Source organism: Lithobates pipiens, unplaced genomic scaffold (assembly GCF_037356315.1).
Source record: "Lithobates pipiens isolate NorthernLeopardFrog02 unplaced genomic scaffold, aLitPip1_a1.2 Scaffold_8, whole genome shotgun sequence".
Taxonomy (NCBI): Eukaryota; Metazoa; Chordata; class Amphibia; order Anura; family Ranidae; genus Lithobates; species Lithobates pipiens.
The window spans coordinates 228,149,994-228,171,636 of NW_027507903.1; the positions used below are offsets into that span (position 1 = coordinate 228,149,994).

The following is a 21,643-nucleotide window of genomic DNA, read 5'->3' on the forward strand; positions in this document are numbered from 1 at the left end:
CATGTCATGCATCCCAGGAGGCTCCAGGGGGGATCAATGTGCATGCACCGCTGTGCTAAAAGAACCTGGAAGAAACAGCTAGCTCCTGATGTGGTCAGCAAAGAAGATGGTGGTGCAGGACTACACACGCATTTGCCTTTGGTGTATTGCAGCGAGACAATGTTGAATTTGCTGGACATGTCTGTGTTTTGATGATAACCCAGGTAAGAGAGAAGAGACAGGCTGAAGTTCATCTGTAAATCAGATGAGTTGCAGCATTCAGCAACTCTCACAATGAAAGCTTACTTTTTCTGTGGTACACAATAAACTAAAATAATGCATCCTGTTATAGAACCATAAGGGCGGCAGCCTTTTCCGGTTATTGAGAATCACTCAATATCTGTGTTGATCTAGCTATATTTTCTTAATATACATTATATTTGTGAGTGTGCTATTGTGTAAAAGGAACCAATCAGAATAGAAATATGAGAGCTGTCATTGCAAATACAGGTCTGAAGATGAAAGCTCCATAGCTATTGTTTTTTTCTTTACTGTGATATTTAGTGGCTTACTGACCTTATTTGACATAATAAGCATTCAGCAAGCTAAGTGCCAGGATACACTGACATACACACACTTGTTCTAGGTCAGTGACTAACTAGGTAGTCATTGATATTTTTAACCCTTGTGTGTATATACAGTGCCTTGAAAAAGTCTTCATACCCCTTGAAATCTTCCTAATTTTGTCATGTTACAACCAAAAACGTAAATGTATTTTATTGGGATTTTATGTGATAGACCAACACAAAGTGGCACAGAATTGTGACGTGGAAGGAAAATGATAAATGGTTTTCAAAATGTTTTACAAATAAATATGTGAAAAGTGTGACGTGACTTCTGAAGGCAATTGGTTCCACTAGATTTCAGTTAAGGGTATCAGAGTAAAGGGGGCTAAATACAAATGCACATAAGACTTTTTTATTTGTAAAAAAAAATTGAAAACCACTTATCATTTTTCTTCCACTTCTATCACATAAAAAATCCCAATAAAACACATTTACGTTTTTGGTTGTAACATGACAAAATGTGAAAAATGTCAAGGGGTGTGAATACTTTTTCAAGGAACTGTATGATCATCCTTCTGATTCTTCCAGTTTGAGCTAATAAGTTCTACAAAGGTCTTTAACCACCTCAATACAGTGCACTTACACCCCCTTCCTGACCAGACCAATTTTCAGCTGTCAGCGCTCTCCCAGTTTGAATGACATTACTCAGTCATGCAACACTGTACACATATCAAACTTGTGTCCTTTTTTCCACACAAATAGAGCTTTCTTTTTGTGGTATTTAATCCCTAGTGGGTTTTTTATTTTTTGTGCTATAAATAAAAAATGTAAATTTTGTGAAAAAAATGCCTTTTTCTTTGTTTGTGTCATAAAATGTTGCTAATTAATAATTGTTTCTTCATACATTTTGGCCAGAATTTATACTGCTACATATCTTTGGTAAAAATAACCCACATTAGTGTATATTATTTGGTCTTTGTGAAAGTTATAGAGTCTACAAACTATGGTGCCAATCGCTGAAAATTGATCACATCTGATCAGGCCTTCAGTACATCAGGTGTATCTCATTTCTTGAGACACTAACAAGTCAGAAAAGTACAAATACCCCCCAAATGACCCCTTTTTAGAAAGTAGACATTCCAAGGTATTAAGTAAGTAGCATGGTGAGTTTTTTTAAGTTGTAATTTTTTCCCACAATTCTTTGCAAAATGAAGATTTTTTATTTTATTTTACTTTTTTACAAAATTGTCATATTATCAGGTTATTTCTCACACACAGCATATGCATACAACAAATTACACCCCAAAGTACATTCTGCTGCTCTTCCCGAGTATGGCGATACCACATGTGTGAGACTTTTACACAGCATGGCCACATACAGAGCACCAACATTGAAGTAGTACCTTTTGGCGTTCTACGAGCAAAAATTACACAACTGATTTCACAGCCACCTATTACACTTTTGAAGGCCCTGGAGTACCAGGACAATGGAATTGCCCATAAAACGACCACATTTTGGAAAGCAAACACATTTTTTTTTTTACACAAAGTTGTCAATTTATAAGATATTTCTAACACATAGCATGTATATAGCAAAAATTACACCCCAAAACACATTCTGCTACTCCTCCTGAGTATGGCGATACCACATGTGTAGGACTTTTACACAGCCTGATCACATAGAGAGGCCGAACATTGAAGTAGTACCTTCAGGCATTCTAGGAGCATAAATTACACATCTCATTTCATTCCTACCCATCACACTTTTGAAGGTCCTGGAGCACCAGGACAATGAAATTACCCACAAAATGACCCCATTTTGGAAAGCAAACACCCCAACGTATATATTCTTTGAGGCATGGGCTGCAAATAGGTACTCGAGTACTCTGATGGGCTGTAGATAGGTACTCTGGTACTCTGATGGCCTGGTGACAAGTACTTGAGTAGTCTGATGGCCTGGTGACAGGTACTCGGATAGTCTGATGGCCTGGTAACAGGTACTCGGGTACTCTGATGGCCTGGTGACAGGTACTTGGGTACTCTGATGGCCTGGTGACTGGTATTTGGGTTCTCTGAAGGGTGGTGATAGGTACTCAGGTACTCATATGGACTGTGACAGGTACTCGGGTACTCAGATGAACTGTGACAGGTACTCAGATGAACTATGATGGGTATTTGGGTACTCAGATGGACTGGGACAGGTACTCTGATGGGCTGTGACAGGTACTCGGGTACTCAGATGAACTGTGACAGGTACTCAGATGAACTGTGACGGGTACTCGGGTACTCAGATGGACTGGGGCAGGTACTCGGGTACTCTGATTAGCTGTGATAGGTAGTGCAGTAAAGCATGCTCGTTATACTCACTGTGGAACCTAAGGGGTTAATCCCCAGCATTGTGTAAAAATGCTGTTTGATCCTGTGTTCTCTGATGCTCCCCTTTTCCCACTGTCCCAAATTCATCTCCTAGAGCCTTTGAGTCACTCTGCACATGCTCAGTTTGGTGTGTATTGCTACACAGTTTTTTTGTATTTAGTGTATGTGATTAGCACAGGGCCAATCAGCACTGTCCAGACAGAGAGTCAGGGGTCCTGAAGCCTCATAAGACAGTCAGAGGAGATTGAAAACTCCTCCTACAAGCTTTAACCAGACACTGATAAAAGTCACATAACTGCTATATACTTCTGATGAGAAAAGGTATTTAGCAGTTTACATTTACTAAAATAATTGCATTTCCATGTTCTGTGTACTGTGGGAGACCAGATATAGTGAATGCAGGGTCCTGGGTTTAGTAACACTTAAAGAAATGGGCAGGTACATAGGTAAGTACTAAGTAAGTATTAATTTTTTTTTTTTTATTCTGCGACAAAGCTATTTTAACAAACCCTTTTCTCTTATTGGTAAAGCACATCTTGACTGCACCCAGCAATGCTTTCCATATATTCACTATATATTCTCTATTACTTCCAAACAGTCAAATTGGAAATGCACATCTGCTTTTTTAAAGTATGGTGGATGAAATCTCCATAGACAGTTACTTGCAGAAATAGGGGAAAGTCATAATGAATAATGTAAAATATACAGCATACTAAACCTCCCTGGTATGCACTGTGGGTCTCCTGGGGTCCTTTATTGGACTCATTAGCATAACCTATCAGCAGTTTAACTCAGATCTGCCAAGTCTGCATGTATAATGATATCACCACACCATCATTATCCCATTGGGACACTCTTAATTTTGCACATCTAGAACCGACAAACAAATCTCTGTGGATGAAGAAGGCTTTGAGCACAAGTCCCATACATTGTGCACACAGGTCCTACAATCTGGCATTTTGTGTCATTCTCTCTATTTATTGCCTCAATAATGTCTGCATGTACAGTATTTTATTAATATATTAAGCACTCTGTGCAACACTGTGCAAAAAACACCTAAGGAAACATTATTCTATCATCTGTAATATATGACTGCCCCTATCTTTCTGACTGATTGATATTCAGTACAATTTATATACATCATGCATAATAAGTGATAATGGGGGGAAAGCATAAATCTTCAGTTAGGACTACATCCTAGAATATTATTTCCAGTGTTTACAGATTTATAATTCTGTGAGATTCAAACAACTTTCTCAGTTCTTCAAGCAGAACAACAGAATCCAGACCTGAGGATCATGTTATTTTATATGCATAAAGGAAATTCATTATGCTTTGACACTTCTTCCCTGGCTTCGGAAATTAACATTCGTGCCCCTGGCTATCAAACATCAGTGCACAAAATTATTCACAAAGGGTTTAAGGTTCAAGTGCTAAATCCAGTCATCTGCAAAATGTTGACCCACGTGAGTCAGAACAGAGAGCTTGATCTTTCAATATGATGAAAATGTAATTTTATAGATGCCAAGGCAAAGTTCAAAAGTGACACACAGTGTCATCCAGATAAGCAGTTTTGCCGAAAGCAATGCCACACTTCATAAGCATTTTTTGCCGGTGCTACCTATTATGCTTACAGAACTGCTAAACCACAGGAAATATTTTAATGAGTGACACTTCCTAATGACACCCGTGTTTGTTTTTGATTGCTATGCACTACATACATCTGTCAACAGCAATACTTGCATCTTTAAAAGTTTTAAATAAGTTGTAGCAAATGGCCTTACCTGAATAATGAATATAGCATTATGCAGTATTGTATAGCTGTCATAAAAAAAAAAAAAATACCTAAGGGCAAAAGAGACCCAAGGGACTTTTATGTGCTGCTTGAAGTAGAGGACCAGCGAGAGATAAGGAAAAACTATGATCAAGACATCTCTAAAGTTAAATAAGATCAGATCCATCTAGTATTTCTTCATAGAGAATCTATGGCTTTTAGTGAGGTATTACTTAATTGGCTAGAAATTTTGGGACTGAAGTCTACATTTTAAATGCTTGTCCTTTTATAATTTTGTCACTCTAATCTCCATTTAGTCAATGATTAGGGGAACCAAACTTATCTCCATTTAGTCAATGATTAGGGGAACCTACCTTAGCTGGGGTTTTAGGAGGTGCCCCACGCCAGTTTTTAGTTCTTTTCTCTTAAAGCAATGGCCCAATATTGAAGAGGTATGGGCTGGTATCAGTATTGAAAAATACAACACCCTAAACTTCCACATTTCTATATAGATATCAGATTTATGCTTCTGCCTGTTAACCAATTAATTTAAAAATGTGATTGGATCCAGGAGAATAGCCAAGATTTGAATTGATTTGCTAGATCCATGTGGTTTGGTTTATCTTTACTGGTCATCATCAGTCATGTGTAATTTGAACATGCACTATGAACATTCTCAAGATACCATGAAAAATATACTTACCTCTCAGTATACCAAGCAATAGCCTATTTCGCTAGTGTCGGGTCACACAGTCATTGCTTTTTACAGTGTTTTTATAGCATGTTTATTAAAGTATCAGTTTGAAAAGATTACTTTTGATGGCAAAACATTTTTCTTAAACACATAGTCCATAGATAACTTTATATATAGAATTTGCAAAAATATTTATTTAAAACAAAAAGTGGTTATTTTTAGGCCTGTAGAAATATTTGAAACATTGGGGGACAATGTGTATATACCAAGATTGGCTACAGAGCTTTTCCTAGGCTTCATGGGTGACTTTTGTTGATAAAAAGGGATGTGTTGAATGCAACCAGGTTCGGTTGGGTGAAGGTTATCAGAGTTCACATTCCAAACTGAACCCCATTGAAATTGATGGCAGTTGAACATTGGATACTAAGTAAGGGTCATTAGATAGAAGTAATGGTCATTTTCTAGGTTATTAAAGTGGTTGTTAATCCACTGTACTAAAATAGTGTTATCCCCTCATAATATCATATTATCCCTATCATAATAACATTTGTCCCTGTGTCTGTGTAATGTAAAAAAACTGCAGATCTGTACCAAGCGCTCAGCTGACAACTATGCCACCCATACTTGCTGGACCACATGCTTGTGGTCATGTGAACCCTGCTGCTGATCATGTGGTTAAATGACCTGGAAACATTACTTTCCACATGTTGGTGAAGAAATGGGAGCTGGGAACCTGCCATTGCCATTGTTCCCACCAGCAGAGAGAGTATTAGTCTACCAGCACTTGTATAAAAAAAATAAGCGTCTGCCTGTAAAGGAAAGACACAATTATATTTAACTAAGCACACCCCAAATGAAAGCTTAGAGTAGCATAGCATTATCACCACCTCTCCTATATTCAAATTCCTTCATTTGCCACTGTACAAAGATCACCTTTTCAGCTTCACTCTCAACTTATTCTGCTGTCTACTCCTCTGCAGTAACCAAACCTCGATCTGGATGCCCTATGCTGACCCTCTTCCCCACCGGAAGAGCCATGCATGTAGCAGGACATGGAGGAGTCCAGGATACGAGGAAGGGGTAGGAACTGAAGGATGGAAGAATCTATGAATAAGAAAGGAAGAATGAAAATCAGGGGATGGGCATGGAGGACTCCATGAATAGAGAATGGAAGGCTGGATAGGTCTGGATAGGAACTGAAGGATGAAAGAGTCCAAAGATAAAAATGGGGGTGGGGGGGACTGAAGGCTGGAAGAATCAAAGGGATGATGTTGAGATGGTCATCATGGAGTCCTGCAGGTCAGGAATATCAGAGGTAGAGGATCCCTTGTGCTGTGTACATGGCAGGGTTAAGGTGTGATGGTCTCCTCCTGGAGTCCAGGGTTGGGGATGTCAGGGTGGAGAACCTCCTGTGCTCTGACATCTGATTCCCAATTAAATTTGTTCAGCGTATGGCTATTTACATTTATGGGGTGTATTGTGTGTTTTGTCACACATTAATATTCATTGAAATCAATGGGCTGCCAATGTACCAAAAATCAGATGTGCCACAACATTTTAATGCAGTGCACTATTATGCATTGTGGCGCACCACGATGCTTAGTGCATTGGGTTGCCATTCAAAATGTATGGTGCAGCAATGTATGGCTACACATAGAGGTACATTGGCTTTCCCATCCCACTGCCTGAAATGCTGCCCTGTGCTTATCCCTTCCAAAGACAGAACACTTCCGGCTCAATGACATGCAGTACCAGTACTAATGACACTGGAGCAGCTTCCAGTCTCAAACTGCCTTGTGATATTACTGTTCCCACCAGCAGAAGGAGTATTAGTCTACCAGCACTTGAAAAAAAAATAACGGTCTGCCTGTAAAGGAAAGCTAGGATTATAATTAACTAAACACATCCCAAAGAAAGCTTGGAATAGCATAGCATGGTCACTACCCCTCCTGGCTCCAAATTCTTCCATTTGCCACTGTACAGAGATCACCTTTCCAGCTTCACTCACAACCTACTCTGCTGTCTATTTCTTTGCAGGAACCAAGCCTCGATCTGGGTGCTAAATGCTCAAGCCTCTATCTGGACAGTAATATTCAAGCCTCGATCTGGATAATTCAAACACAGTGCATTGTTCTCTCATCGCCCTGGAGCGGCTGAGTGGCTCTGGCAGAGATAGAATCGCTCCAGCTCTCCACTCATAGACCGGCTTTTTAAGAGGCAGTGATAAGGCAGGCAGTGCCAATGGCCCACACCCAGCAGTCCTTCTGCCTGGGGGGCAGAGCCACATGATGTAATGTGCAAATTGCAATTCAGCTAAATTGTGCATCAATGCAGAATCATTCAAGGCTGCATCGTGATGCATCGATTATTTTCCGACACCCCTACTCCCTAGCTACACAAATCCAAATTTACTTTAAAGTATCAGTGGCAGTATACATCACTGAATATGGTACTGTATATAGCACTGTATAACTGTAGCAGCACCTTGGAACCTTGGACAAAAAATATCATTGGCATAAGTCTTTTTTTTTTTTATTATTTTTTTTTTTTTTTTTATAACAATTTTTATTGAAGAATATAAGTCAGTACAAGCAAGCAAAACAGCTTATAAACAACAGCAATTGGTCAGGTTAATAGATAACACTGGACATCAGCGGACGCAGCCGCTGCCAAACATATAGTTATTTCAATGTACAGAAAAAATAAAACGAAAAAATCAAGGAACACAGCTAAAGAAAAGAAAAAACAAAGGCCGAACAGCCCTGTAAATTAAGACAAATCAAATTATATCATATTATGACATTACAAAATGTATCTTAAAACATCAGTGCGTGGGCTTCCTCTCCTCCCACATAATGGTTAGTAATCTGTCACATTTCAGATTCCGTAGTAGCGTGAGTATAAATGCCCGTAGGTCTCCAGAACGTGTGGAATCGTCTGTGTTGATCTGAGCTGTCAGGTGTGGGTAAGTCCCATTGTAGAGATGCAGCATAAGCCTCTAGAGCTAGTTGAAGTATTAGTAAGGTTGTTTAATTCTATGCTGAAAAATTGTCCAATTAATATAGAAGTAGTGTGGATGTGTACAGTAAAGCGCTTCTCACAGTACAGTAAAACAATGTCATGAGAATAGTTCGCACTAGTGCTCATGGAGGGCTGTTCCGAATAATACTTTTGTATGGATCTGTGGTTTTGAAATGAATCCAACAGGCCCAAACGGTCGTGAATTTTGTAGGGGTATCATGTGCTTGGTGTATAAGGTCTTCCATGGTCATGATTGCGTCAATCCGATTAAACCAGTCAATTATTGATGGAGGGTCGGGTGTACGCCATTTGCAGGGGATGCACAATCTAGCGGCGTTCACCATGTGCATAGCTAAACATTGAAAATAGGAGCGTGAGGATTTGTTCGAATAATGTAGTAGGAATTGAGCTGGAGAATTGTCTAATCAGTAGGTAGAGATATCAGTTATCATCCTGTGAACCTCTGTCCAGAACGGTACAATGTGTGGACATGTCCACCAGATGTGAATAAATGTACCTACTGCCGTCTTGCATCTCCAACACATCTGTGAGTTAGCATGGTTTATAATGTGTAATTTATAAGGAGTGTTGTACCATCTGGAAGCTACTTTAAAAGCATTTTCCTGAGTGTGCACGTTAACTGAACCCTTATGGACAAATCTGAAAATATCCTCCCAATCCGTCTCAGGAATGTGCATCTGAAGATCAGAGGCCCATTTCTGCCTTATTCGCATATCTGACTTATCACACTCCTTGAATAGGAGGGAATAAGTGAGCGCGATCAAGTGGCGACGGGGTTCTGCGACAGAGCATAGATCTTCGAAGGGAGTCAACGCTCTGGACCATTGTGGTCTGGGATGATGACTGAGCAAAAAATGACGGATCTGCAGGTAGGTCCAAAAGGGGAAGGTGCCGTGAGCTGTAAGAGGTGCTAAGTCACTTCTAGAGCAAATGGTGTCATTATGAATGAAGTGTATTGCTCTGACTGTGGTGTGAGGCCAACCTGGTTCTAGAAATGAAGGGTGTAACCCTGGGCTAAAATCTGGATTACCCCTAAGGGGGGTCATAGGCCCATTAGCTGATGAGATGCCGTAATGAACACTAGCCCATTGGAGGGCGTTCAGTGTTGGGGCTATCAGAGGGTGAGTTTTGTGCATTTTAGACTGGTGTTTGTAGTTAATCCAAGGAAGGGAAGTTAAGGGAATGGAAGAGAAGGTTTGTTCAAGACTGACCCAATCCTTAAGTGGTGCGTGAATGTGCCAATCAATCAACCTGGTGAGATGGCAAGCCACCTGGTATTTGCGAATGTCGGGGAGGCCTACTCCACCCCTAAGCTTTGGTGAAGTCAATTTTGAGAAACTAAGACGGGGACGGCCCTTATTCCAAATAAAACGTGTGCATAATGTGCGAAACGCGGAGAAGAAGTTAGGGGGAAGTCGTATCGGAATCGTCTGGAGTAAGTAGAGGATGCGTGGGAGAATGTTCATCTTGATTATGGCAATCCGACCGAACCAGGAAAAGCGCTCTGGGGACCACGACAGAAAGTCAGCGGATATCTTCCTCAACAGGGGAGTGAAATTTAAAGTGTAAAGGTCAGCTAAGGAGGCAGGAAGTTGGATTCCTAGGTAAGTGATAGAGTTAGTTTTCCATTGAAAAGGAAAGTTAGCATGACAGAGGGAACAGACAGATTCGGGTAAGGAGATATTCAGGGCACTGGATTTATTGAAGTTTATTTGCAAATTTGAGATGGTCTTGAAATGGGCGAAGTCTTGTAGTAAGTTAGGAATGGTAGTAAGGGGGGCGGAGAGAAAGAGGAGAATATCGTCTGCAAATGCAGCAACCTTATACGTATGGCTTTTGACATAAATTCCTCGAATGTCAGGGTTAGCTCTAAGTCTTCTTAAGAGAGGTTCTAGGGTCAAAATGAAGATAAGCGGGGACAGAGGGCATCCCTGGCGCGTACCATTCGACACGGAGAAGGCATCCGACAGGTGACCGTTAACCCTAACCTTTGCCGTAGGGTTTGAATATAGGGCTTGTATTAGATTCAGCATTCTTGGGGGTAGATGTATCGCCTTGAGAACTTCTGACATATAGTCCCATGCCACCCTGTCGAATGCCTTCTCCGCGTCCAACGACAGCATAAAACCAGGCTTCTGAGAGGTTGTGATCCAATGGTTAATATTTATTGCTTTCAGGGTATTGTCCCTAGCTTCCCTACCAGGGACAAACCCCACTTGGTCAAGGCCGATAAGTTGAGGGAGAAGCGGCAATATTCTATTGGCCAAAGTTTTCGCGTACCATTTTAGGTCAACATTTAATAGGGAGATAGGTCTATAATTGGTCACAACAAATGGATCTTTGCCGGGTTTAGGGATTACCGTGATGTGGGCTTGCAATAAGTCGGCTGGTGGGGATATGGGTTCAGAGAGGGATTGAAAAGCCGAGAGAAAATGAGGCTGAAGAATATCTGCAAAGGTCTTGTAGTACGCTACTGTGAGGCCATCGGGGCCTGGACTCTTGCCTGGTTTAAGTTGCTTTAGAGCCTTCGCTATTTCTTCTATCGTCAGGGGAGAGTCCAGGTCTCGAGCCGTATCATCTGAGATGGGAGCGGGGCTGTATTGGTGTAAGAAATCTTTAATGCGGTCAAGTTTCGATGGTAGGCCTGAGTGCGGGTCCGTTGGGGAAAGATTGTAGAGTTTAGTGTAGTATTGAACAAAATGATTGGCTATATCTGTAGATTTATGAAGCCGTCTTCCAGTAGGATCCGTTAGCGAGTGAATAGTAGTGGATGCCCTTTTGGCTTGGAGTGCCTTAGCTAATATTTTGCTAGTTTTGTTACCATATTCGTAAAATGTTTTTTTGGACAGAATGTATTTACGTTTGACTTGTTTATCTAGCATTTCCAGAAGTTGCGCGCGTGCTTTCGTGAGGTCCTGGAGCGTCGCTAGAGCTTGGGTGCGTTTGTGTACTAACTCTAGTTTCTTAATATGGGCTAGGAGATCAATGTATAGTTTCTTTTTTTCCCATCTCCGTTTGGCTGCCAAGGCTATAAGGGTTCCCCTTATCACACATTTATGGGCTGCCCAGTTATTTAGAGGGGAGGTGTCAGACCCCCGATTTTCAGCGAAGTAATTTTTTAAATGGGTAGTGATTTCTGTTAATAGGACAGGGTCTGTGAGCAGGGAAGAGTCGAGTCTCCATATAGGAGCTGCTGATTTGGTCTCTGGGAACTGTAGCGTCATGGAGATCTGATGATGGTCCGAAAGAACCATTGGGTCAATAGAAGTGGTTTGTAACAGTGGGAGATCCTTCTGCGAGAGAAATAGGAAGTCAATACGGGAATATCTGTCGTGGGGGGCTGAGTAGTACGTATAGTCTTTGCAGTCTGGATGTAGTGTTCGCCATGTATCGTGTAGTAAAACGGTCGTCAGCGCGGAGTTGATGGATTTCAAGGCTCTGTATGGAATTGAAGATGTGCCTGAGGATGTGTCAAGGATGGGGTTGAGGGGAACATTGAAGTCCCCACCTAAGATCACTATCCCTTCTTGAAAAGAGATCAGAGATGATGTTATTTCTCTAAAAAAGTTAACTTGATGAGTATTTGGGGCATATAGATTGACCAGGGTGATAGTAGTGCCAGCGTATTGACCTTTAAGAAAGATGAACCTACCATTGATATCTATGAGCTGGTCAGTTAGTACGAAGGGGCAATTTTTGTGGAGGATGATAGACACTCCTTTTGATTTCGTTAACGGGGAAGTTGCATGGAAGGCAATGGTGTATCTATGATCACAAATTTTTGGGATTAAGTTTGTCTTGAAGTGGGTTTCCTGCAGAAAAATGATATCCGCCAAATTTCTGTGCATTGTAAGGAGAAGCTTGGAACGTTTCTCTGGAACGTTAAGTCCTTTAACATTGAGCGAAATAATTTTCGCCCTAAGAGGCGTTGAGGTGTCCGTGCGAGTAGGCATTTATGTTCTATGAGTTTAAAGGGAACTGAGAATCTGTGAGTAGCGTGTGTGTCGGAGAGGAGAGTAAGACCCAGCAACCGGGAGGTGGGTGGTCGTAATAAGACAAGGCTTGTACTAGTGTTTGAAGTCTTTAAGTGCCCAGAAATCTGAGCTCGGCTCGAACTATAAGTATTGTCGACTATTTGATGTCGAGGGACTATATAGTAAGTGGCAGGGAGTTCTCTATGACCCCTTAGGGATCCAGGGAACTACAAATGTACAATTGCCAGGAATAGCCTGTGGCGTCAAAAAAGTGTGTGTGTAATGTGGTATCAAGGTGCCACCGTTGTGGGGTTGGTTTAGTATTAGACGAAGTCAAGGGTGCAGATGCGTACAATCAAATACTCTAGTTATAGATAAAGAGTAAGGTCAGTGGCCTCCACCTATTCACTATGGAGGTCTAAGGACCAACTTCAAATAAGTAAAGTGTCACAATAAACTACCGTCCGTCCGGCCCGTGGCCCAAACCATAATCATCAGAAGAGTAAGGATTATGGTTAGGGGAGGGCTGTATCGTGTGAACAATTATTACGTTTAGAGAGCAAGGCGTCTGGTTCAAATAAATTACTGCGTTAGTAATGTGTAGGGCAACTTCTGGTGCATAGGGGTCACCCCTATATGATGTTGGGACATCTGTGTTAAAACAGAGAACACGAGATGAATAAAAGATCACTTGTTTGATCTATCTACCATGCAGATAGCCTATCTATGTGACTGCATCCGGAACTGTAAGCAGAGGTAACATAAAATCAAACATGTATTCAATATCAAACATAAAACATAAAACAGGGTAAACCATCTAACTCACTCCTATGCTAACAGTAATTGTGCCTCTTACTTCCCACTGAAATGTGAAGCAGCCCGGTCTAAAAGCTTGAGCAGAGGAACAGTATGTAATCAATGCTCAGCGTCATACATGAATCTACATAAAGGTAATTTCCCATCTGAGAGAAGGAGCTGTCTTGGGGGCGAGTGCCAGGGGAGGCCCCACACGAGACGGGAGGAGTCTGCGGGCAGAGCGAGTCCCCCTGATCGCATCAACCGTCAAAACCACACTCAACAACAGAAAATACAACAGCCCCCCCCCCTCCCACCGCCCTATATGAAGCCCCTCCCCGCACCCCCCCCCCCCCCCCGGGACGAGCTATTCGTTGCTTCTCATAGGATGTAAAATCAGGAATGGGTATACTGGAACCTAATCCTCTACCAGTGCTACCCATAGTATTGTAAATTTAGCCAGTGAAAATTATCGATTATACTCGCATTGCATCTACGAGTCTACTTACATACCGACCACTAAGATTTAATGGATAGTTCACATTCAATGCTGCAAACAAAATTATTGATTGTGTAAAAGCCAAGTGGTTGTCCCTCAGCAGCTCGTCCAGGAGTCTGTGCCTGTGTTAGGACAAAGATCTGGGTGTCAGATAAGGACGCTCAGCAGCAAAGATCTACGTTGACCACATATAAAGATATATTCGTCCCCCGAGCAGAGAGGAAGAACGGATGTTCAGCGCCGTGTGGTAGTGGAGGGGCATCGATGTTCGGATCCCGTATTGGCGGGTCGTGTGAATCAGCTATGCAAAGTAAGAAAGTCGGGTAGCTACCCATAGAGTCCAGCAGGAGATAAAAGTTCCTTCAGCATAGGCAAATCGGGAGGAAATATCACTCTGAAGAGGTAAGCAACGGACCGTGGTTGTGAGTAAGACACCGCATAGAGTTCGGTGCAAGAGCTTCCAGGTAGTTATCATTATGACAGGGCTTTTGTCGTCTGAGTTGCAGTGTACAAGTGTGGGGAAGTCACAACTGGGAGCTGAGTCAATTAAATGAGCAGAGAGTGATGTTTTCATGTCAGGTATAATGTTTATGACAAAGAACAGTCATAAAAACCTAAACGCACACCTGGGAGACAATGCTTACCACTTTAGCGGTCTCTGCGTGCTCTCCGCGGTAATGACGCCGCCGTCGGGCTTGCAGGGGGGAGTCTGGCTTGAGGTCCCCCGCCTGGTCTGCCTGTGGACGGCGATCTACGACGCCGATGGTGAGAGGTTTGGGTCTCCATTAGGTCAGAATCCAAGCCTTAATAGCTGCGGAGAGGGATGTGGAAATCGGCATACCAGTTCGGTAAGTCCACATATGGTATGTCCAGCGTACGGCAGAAGAGGTCTAGTTCTTCAGGAACTCTCAAGGTAGCTATGCGGCCTTGATGTGTGGCTTGGAGGGCAAATGGGAACCTCCAGCGGTATCGTATCTCTCTTCGTTTTAGAACCTCCAACAGTGGACGGAGGTCTCTTCTGTGTCTGAGCGTGATTGCCGACAGATCCTGGAAGATTTGAATTGGGTGTTCCTCGTGTAGTAATTGTGCTTGTTCTCGAGCTTTCTTGAGAATGTCCTCCTTTAGCGAGAAGTCATTTACAAAGCAAACGATATCCCTAGGCGGGTCTGCCTCTTTGCCCTTGGGGCGGAGAGCTCTATGAATGCGGTCCATAGCGATGGCAGTTTGCGGAGGTCTCTCTAGCAGGCGATTAAAGATGGTTACCACCGCCGGCATAAGCTGATCTTGGTCTACTGATTCTGGTAGGCCGCGCACTCTTAGATTATGCCTGCGGCCCCGGTTATCAATGTCCTCAACATGCCGCTGGATGTCACGGAGCTGCAAAGTGTGGGTATCCACCCGCAGATCGGTTCTTTGAATCGCCTGTTGTTGTTGCAGAGCCTGATTTTCCACCGCCTGTACTCGGCCAGAGATCACTTGTAGTTCACGGCGGAGGTCGGCTATGGCGGCTGTGAGTGTGTCCTTTATGTCGGTCGCCACTGCCCGCAGGTCTTGTAGGCTTGGGTGTTGATGGGGCGACTGGTGGTTGGCCCCCGGTGCTGGCGGTTGATCTGTGGGAGTCAGCGTGATTCCGATGTGGCTGCGGGCGGGAGAGTTTGCCGCCATATTAGGTCCCTGGCTTCTGAAGAGCTCCGGGATCGTTAATGAAGCACGGGTATCTGCGTCCCTTGGAGAGCGGGAACGGGATGTCGAGCGGCTCCGGGATGAAGTGCCCATGTTCCGCTAATAAAACGAAGCAAATAATCCCCAATACCAGGAGTTTAGGACACAGGCCAGACGGAGCTCGGGAGTTAAGCGGCCATCTTCGTCCAAGGCTAGCCACGCCCCATAAGTCTTACACCTGACGAGACAACAGGTGCAAGATTTTGGCAAATTATGTTTGTTTGCAATGCCTTGGGATGTTCAGCCAATAAGTCCTGGTGGATGTTCCAGAAGTTCAGATATAATCAGAACTTTTGAACAGTGCATGTTTGGTCTGAATTTATGCTCAGGCCAAACACACAGCTCATCCTATTAATAAATGAATTGATAATATGCTCTTGCTGCCTTTACCTGTCTCTATGTATATGAAACAAATGTTGTAAGACCACAGTATTACTAGTTTGTAAATGTCACTCATCAAGAAATTCTTTTGTTTGAAGTCATACATCAGTAGGAATACCAAAGAGATTATTCTTAACCTCTGTTTCATTGATTATTCAAAATGAAAGTCATATTGAAATAGGTTAAATTTCATGCATTTTAATAGAAGGATATTTGCATAAATGGACCTGCCATGTTCTATTACTTTCTTTGCTCCAAGGTATCTACCTGGTTTCCAGGATATTTTTATGAGTAAAATTGCAATAGATAAAAATACACTTTCAAACTACATATACCATTTGAACTTAGAATTAAATTCTCAACTTGAAAACACTGCATGGCAAGTATTGTAATTGAAATCTATTGCCTTTTCTTCTACCATTGTGATCAGTTCATTCATCTTTATCTTGTTACATGTTCTATGCAAATTAATTGTATACGTGCAATGTTAGCAGACATATTTTCTATGATACTATGCTTTATTTTGCTTTCTTATTTTTCAGAAAATATCCAAATAGCTCATTTTGTTTTAGAAAATTTTTTTTTTGCGGTGAGCAAATCCTTTTCAACAAGAGTTCAATATTAGGAATTAATTTAGGGGTTTTATAAAATTTTAGGTTTTGGGGGAGGGTTTCATTACGTTCAAGATAGTGTGGTTTGGGTGTATTAGTTTTCTTTTTTTCAGGATTTTTCCCTTCTTTTCACTTGATGACCCTGCCAATAACATAATTTTGTCCTAGTATGACAAAGCTCACTCGACGAACTATGTGTATGAAGATGCCGCATTGTCACTCTAGGTTGCTTTCCTGATTTGGACAACAAACACCTTCTCGTCTCCTGATCTCCATTGCATAGGGGAATGTTGTGTTTGTAAGCTAGAAAAGACATCTGGGATAGCGTACAACATTGTTTGAAAGTTCAGAGCAATACACAGGAATATTTAAGGACTCAATATTTCTGAAATGAAGGTGGTGGGTGGGTTTATAATAATACTTTCATCTTTCTCCCAGCCCTGAAGTTTGCAATTTCTCCCCCTTCTTTCAGGAACACACACAATGTGCACAGTGGCTTGCCCCAGAAGCAGGAAGTCTGACTGCCTGACAATAGAGGCCTAGTTGTCAAGTTCATAACTGTCAGATAATCCAGGAAGACACCTGATTTTGAAGTCTCCAGGCAGTTAAAGAAATATTTTGACTTTCTAGGAGATAATCTCCATTAACAGCCTGCAATGGTGATGTCACCAGAGTAATGAGAAGTGGTTGAAGCCAAATGCAGAGTGGACAGAGAGCCCAGAAACTCAGGGCTTAGCCTCACCTCTTCTCTGCATGTCCCTGTAAAGGTGACAAGGGGGAGCACAGACAGGGACAGAGGGAGCACTGGTGATGTATGCAGTGGGGTTCTCGGGTTCTAGTGAGGTGCTGGCTGACAGAACGATACATTAGCTTATAGAAAAACACAGGTGAAATTGCCCCATATAGGGTAAACAAACTTTCCAACAGCATTTTCTGAACATTTCCTTCCCTCTCCTTACTGTGCTAATCGAATCCACCATCCTCCTTCATTGGTGCTCTGTTGCAATGCTTATCTCTGGGCCAGGAGATTAATTGTTCCCTCGCCCCATAAAAGCCTATGGGGTTCTAATGTGCATGCGCAACCAACCTGACATGAAGTAACATTGCTGATCTGCTTTATCCTGCAGTGATCCATGCAAATACCACCCTTCTGGCACTAATAACTTATTTGCAAATCTCTTCAGTAGATAATGTGACATGTATAAGCCATGAAGAAGTTATTAGTGACTGACGACTTCCTGTGCTGTTATGTGATTGCTCGTATCTGCCTGAGATTGTTGCAGGTTAGAGGATATCCTCAACATTGTTGCTAAAATTCATGTACACTCTAGGGCTAGTGTAGTGCTTTTAACATCGTTTCACTACCACAAATGCACTAGGTATTGGTGTAATTTTCGAGTATAAGTGTTATACTCCTTACCCCTGCAACCTGAATGTTACATACTCCTGACCCCTGCACTCTATAGGCTACATATTTCTAACCCTTGGGCTCTGTTACATACTTTCAACACCTGCACTCTATAGGTTATATACTCAAGCACTCTGTATGTTTATCATTTATTTTACTTCTGACCCTCTATGTAGGTGTGAAGATTAGGCATGCACATCAAGTGTGGGAAAGATACATCAACATTACCACACTATACCTTAAAACAATCTATTTTCTCAAAATATATACATTTAATGTGATATTTTTGCTGACATTCTCCACTAACATACACATCGATTGGCCTATAGACTGTAGAGCAACTACATTTAGTAATATGAACAAAAATAAAATAAGTTTGGTGGATATATAGGTCCTAGATCAATTTTGCATAAATGCATCATTTTATGTATTTCCTACACAAAATTTGAAATGAAGCAATAGGAAAAAAACTTTGTGATATTATAATATAAAAAGTTCAGTATTCATTTTATGATATATGCAACAATGCATTGCATACCACATTGCAATCTGTGAAGTGCAAATACAGCTTTTCATTATTCTGTTCTAGATATACAACAATTACTGCTCTCTGTAGGGAGGGAAATGAAAGCATTCAAACTAGGGATGGCCATTTTGAAACAATATCCCTTCATATTAATGTGAATTTTCAAGCATGTGGCTGGGGAAATAACATTTATACCAGGTATAGCCCAGAGATGAGAAAGAAAATTGAAAACGTAATTCTAACCTCTGTAGTAAAAACTTGTGAAAGAGGAAATTTAAATTGTTGGAACACAAAGTTCCCACACAGAAACTATTGGCTTAACTTACAAAGATAAAACACATATTGTAGCTTAGTAAATGAAACCTTATAAATAAATATTTATATTTATATATAATATTATATTTTATTATATTATTATATATAAATATAACCTCCTCCTCTGATCACCCTGGGGAAACTCCAGACACTGTCAATTCTTGTAAGCTAGCGTTTGATGCCCCCGTGAAGTCGTGTTCCGCCTTTTTTCTCCCCTTCTTTTGTCCCCCCTCCCCCCCCCCCCTGTGTCCATCTTGGTGGGTGGTTGAGGTGGGTCAAAATAGTGGGGCAGCAGATCCAGGATGACCCTTTGAGGGAAGGCACTGTTCCGTTTTTCAGATTTTATTAGAAGTCTCTGGTTGAAAAGCATTGGTTCGGTGGAACTGGTAAATATTATCGAAATAAGTTTTGATATTACATTAATTTTTCGGTTAAAACCTATTATATTGAAAGTCTTTTTTTCTTTGATTACCTGCAGAATATACAATATAACTACTCCTTTCGCCAGGGCTTTGTTGCTTTTTACCCCCTGAAGAAGACCCTGACTCCCTGAAGGTCGAAATGCATTGGGGCAGCCCGGGTGCTATTTTGCAACTTTTGAAAAAGTGCTGTACTTGTAAATTGTTCCTGTAACCTATTTTGTATTAAATGTTGCATATACTGTTTATCCACTGATATGCTATAATATTATATACCAGAGCCTGTATTTTTAAATCTATGATGGCAAATAAGCCGTTGAATCAATAAAATAAATATAACTTTTTACGGATTTATCTCTGCTTCTTGTGGCTGCCTGAAAACCCCAAGGGGAACTCTTCTTTTTTTATTCTCTCTCGAATACGTAGGGGTGTGCAGCTAGCTCGTTTTTCATTCATTTATTTACATTTATGCACTCTTTTCCTCCTTACGTTTACATGTCACTCTGCCTCCCATAAGACATTCTCTCGCATAGACTTGACTTTTGCGGGAAGTCCAGTCCTCCCAAGGGTCTTGGACATACAAATATTGCCCAGGGGAATATCGGATCATGCTCCTCTGCTCCTGACATTGGATCCTTCCCTGGGACCAGCGGCTAGATTATGGAGGCTATCCAGATTCTGGATTTCAGATACTGCTGTGGATGCTCAATACAGGACTGAGTTGATTAGCTACTGAGCGGTGAATGTGGGCTCGGCTGAGGCCACAGTTGTGTGGGATGCCTTCAAGGCTACCACGAGGGGGCACTATCAGACCATCATTGCCAAAATACGCAGGGAACGTAGAGCGGAACTGACTAGGGTTGAGGCAGAGGCGGTCTGTGCAGAGGGTCTCTTTGTCCGTACCAGGGACCCCCAACACTATCTGAAATTGCAGACCCTGACTAGGGAGGCTGTCAACCTCCACACCGCTCTCACACCAGGAGAGAATGCTGGCACAGTCCCAACGGATCTTTGAGCAGGGGGAGAGGTCGGGGAGGTTGCTGGCCTGGCTCTCTAGGGAACAGACGGGGGGGGCTGAGTATCTCACATATCAGGGACTCATCCAATCAGTTGACTCACACCCCAGATGGGATTAACAACTGCTTTGCGGATTTTTATAAATCTCTATACACCTCTAGGCCAGATTATAGTAAGGAAGATCTAACGACATACTTGACATTGATGTACCAATCCTTACGGAAATGTACCGAAATAGGCTGGGCGCCCCTATCACGGTTCTGGAGATTCTCCAGGCACTTAAATCCATGCAGGCGGGAAAGACGCCGGGACCGGATGGAATCCTGGTGGAATTCTATAAATACTACGCTACCGAGCTCGCTGACAGACTCCACCATCTATTCTCTGCGTCGTCGCCTATTGAGAAACTTCCTGATACCATGAGCGAGGCAATAATAGTCGTGATCCCCAAGCCGGGAAAAGACTCCACCCTATGTTCATCGTACCGCCCTATCTCGCTGTTAAATGTGGACGCTAAAATATTGGCTAAAATCCTGGCCAACAGACTAAGCTTGGTCATTACAGCCCTTGTCTACAGTGACCAAACAGGCTTTATGCCGGGCAGGGGCACAGACATTAATATCAGACGCCTACTCACACATGTAGATAGGGTGGTCGAGGGGGAATCGGGTGCGGTGGCTTCACTCGACGCAGAGAAGACTTTCGACTCTGTCGAGTGGGGTTAACTATGGGAGGTGCTCTTGGGATTCGGATTTGGCCCGGGATTCACAAACTGGCTCCGCATGCTATACTACAGCCCCTCAGCTAGAATCCATACCAACAGCTGCCTCTCCAGGTAGTTTCAGTAGGCTCGGGGCATGATACAGGGGTGCCCCCTCTCTCCGGCCTTATTTGCCCTCACGATGGAGCCCCTGGCCATATTGCTGAGAGCGGACCCTGGGATTAAGGGAATACAGGTAGGGCCAATCCGAGAAAAGTTGTCCTTGTATGCAGATGACGCCCCGCTATATTTAGCGGACGTGTAGTCTTCATTATGCACTGCACTGGAACTGATTAACCAAATCGGTCCTTTTCCCGCTCCACTCCTTGACCCCTCGAGTGCCTCACCCACAGCTTAAATGGGTGGAAATCTTTACATACCTGGGGATTAAAATCAGTGGTAAGTTTCAGATCTATATGGAATACAATCTACAGCCACTCATGACACAATTAGGGGCTAGATGCACGGCATGGCGATCCCTTCCCTTGTCCCCAGTGGGCAGAGTCAATCTACTAAAGATGATCTATCTGCCCAAGTACCTGTACTTCTTTCGTAACACCCTCATACACATCCCCAGGACTTTTTTCCAGAGGCTGGATAGTCTGCTGATATACTTTGGGCTGGGAGGCCCCCCAGGGTAGCCAAGCAGATACTATACCTCCCCCTATCGGGGGGTTCTGGCGCTCCCAAACTTTCAGATTTACTACTGGATGGCCGTCCTGGTCACAGCCCACACAGAACCCGGGGGTTACTCTGGAGGTGGCCATCCTTGGCTCCTTTGCAGC

General features: G+C 42.5%; 1 protein-coding gene across 1 annotated transcript in view; it reads left to right on the top strand.

Annotated features, from left to right (window-relative positions):
• LOC143963677 (CD276 antigen homolog) overlaps positions 1 to 19,425 on the top strand; it is a 132,619-nt gene extending 113,194 nt beyond the window's left edge. Inside the window, exon 8 of the mRNA XM_077473387.1 lies at positions 19,141 to 19,425. The gene's annotated coding sequence lies outside the window, so the exon portion shown is untranslated. The remainder of the gene's footprint in view (positions 1 to 19,140) is intronic.
• Positions 19,426 to 21,643: the final 2,218 nt, after the last annotated feature.